Source organism: Triticum urartu, chromosome 3A, assembly GCF_056163025.1.
Source record: "Triticum urartu cultivar PI428250 chromosome 3A, HENAU_Tu73, whole genome shotgun sequence".
NCBI lineage: Eukaryota > Viridiplantae > Streptophyta > Magnoliopsida > Poales > Poaceae > Triticum > Triticum urartu.
The window spans coordinates 719,419,342-719,421,723 of NC_141875.1; the positions used below are offsets into that span (position 1 = coordinate 719,419,342).

General features: G+C 40.2%; 1 pseudogene; it reads left to right on the plus strand.

Annotated features, from left to right (window-relative positions):
• The first annotated feature begins 625 nt into the window (after window positions 1-625).
• LOC147982098 (uncharacterized) lies at window positions 626-2,061 on the plus strand (annotated as a pseudogene).
• The last annotated feature ends 321 nt before the right edge of the window (window positions 2,062-2,382 follow it).

Here is a 2,382-nt window from a genome sequence, read left to right on the forward strand (position 1 = left end):
TATGGGAATGGTTGAAGTGGAATCTACATATACTTGGGAGTGGTTTCTTACGACATTGAAACATGATCTGAAATAGTGAACACCTGTCCATTCACTATAATGAGTGACAAACAAAAGGTATGTAATGTGTCAAACAAAAGGTATGTACAATTCCTGCATAAGATCATGTGTAACTACTAACATTTGTGAACTTATTGTATAAGGCTTAATAAATGCTGTTGGAAAGGTGTTCCCGGATTCCGAACATAGATTTTGTGTTCGACATTTGTACCAAAACTTTCTGGGATTTTCAAAGGAGAGACTTTGAAAAATGATCTCTGGGCAATTGCAAGATCCACTAATGAGATGAAGTTCAACATGAATAGAGAAAAGCTAAGAGAGGACAGCCCTAGTGCTTATGCTTGGTTAGAGGCTAAACCTCCAAATCAGTGGGTGAAGGCATTCTTTAGTGTGTTTCCAAAATGTGATATCTTATTGAACAATATGTCGGAAGTGTACAACAGGTACATAGCTTAGATTATTACTATAACTTTCAAATGAATATGACCACATTTCATGGTTATTTACTCACATTATATTCAATTGCAGCTACATATTGGAAGCAAGCGAATTTCCTACCATTTCAATGATGGAATGCATCAAGGGTAAGATCACGGCAAGACATGAGAGCAAACAAAGGGAAGCAATAAATAAGTGGACTGGAAGGATATGCCCAAAAATCAGGAAAAAATTGGAGAAGGAAATAGAACTGTCTGCTAGTTGTTTTCCTAGTCATTTTGGGTTGGGAGTGTTCTCTGTGTTATCAGGGAACAACACATACACGGTGGATATTGTGGCATTGACCTGTGATTGCAAGCGATGGCAACTAAGTGGAATACCTTGCAGCCACTCAATTGCATGCTTTAGGGAAGAAAGGATAGATCCAGAAGAGATGGTCCATAAGTGCTACATAATAGATACATATCTGGAAGCATATGGGCACAATATAATGCCAACAAAGAGATAGGGCCCTTTGGGAGCAAGTGGAAGGTCCTATCATTCATCCACCAGTATACAAGAAGAGGATGGGAAGGCCACCAAAGAACAGGAAGAAAACACCTGAAGAAAAACTTCAGAAGGATGGTAGCATTGCTCTCAACAAGAAAGGTGTGAGTATGCACTGCTCAATTTGTGGAAAAGCAGAGCACAACAAAAAAGGCCATCAAAAGTTCATGGAGAGGGAGAGGGAAGCTAATGAGCTAGAAGAAGAAATAGAAGACCCGTCCATTCTAAATGTATGAAATGTTGCACATTATTTCTCATATTCTGCAAAATCTGACACTGTTATTTTCTTCTAACACCATATGATATTGCAGGACATCAGGACACACATAGATGACACAAGGATGGATCCCATGCATGTGCCTACCAGCATGGTCAATAGAATGAGACAACAGGTAGCTAACATCATATAGCATGATCTTTTATTTCAGTTTTTATTGATGAATGCTGACTACTCTATCTGGATTTTTTGAGGAGAGAATCCATGTTTCAAATGTCACAAACCCTGGTCCATTGCCAGAAATGTCAAGATTTGTAGCTAATGCTAGGGAATCCATTCCTGAGAGAAGATCAACTACCACTGCTACAACCAGGGGAAGGCTCAGGGGAATAGGAAAAGCAAGGGCTCTAGATGAGGGAGAAATCAGTTGTACTGCAGGGAGAGGAAAAACTAAGAAAGTGAAAAGTGGGGGAAGCAATGCTTCAAGAGGTGGTGGAAGAGGGGGAAACAATGCTGCAAGAAGTGGTGGAAGAGGCGGAAACAATGGTGCAATACGTGGTGGAAGAGGGGGAAGAAATGCTGCAAGAGATGGAGGAAGTGGGGTGGGAAGCAATGTTGCAAGAGGTGGAGCAAGTGGTGGTGGAACAGTTGGTGGAAGGGGCTGGCCCCACCTTTTGTTTGGAGATGATGGAGGCATGAGATATAGATCCTTTCCAGATCTAAATGCAGAAGCAATCCCTGACCTTAATGCTTCAGAAGAGATCGATATAACCCAAAATGCGCCAACTGGTCATGTTTAATAGGATGTTCGCAAAGTTCCAAGTCTGAACTTGATAAGCCCTTCATCTTGTTATGCTCTAAAACCATTACTGTTATGCATGTCTTGACGAGAACCTGCTAAGCCCTTGATTTTGTAATGTTCTAAATATTCTGAATTTCTGAATGTCTAAACCTCGGAGTGGTTTTGTTTTTTTACTGTTTTATTGTTGGTTTGAATGCTAGGAAACATGCTATGTATTGCGGTTTTGTCACTGTTAAGAATGTCAAGAAAAGAGCATGCATTTCAGATTTTCTACCATCAGGAACATAGCATGTTTATCTCTGAATTTTGTTTAGATCAC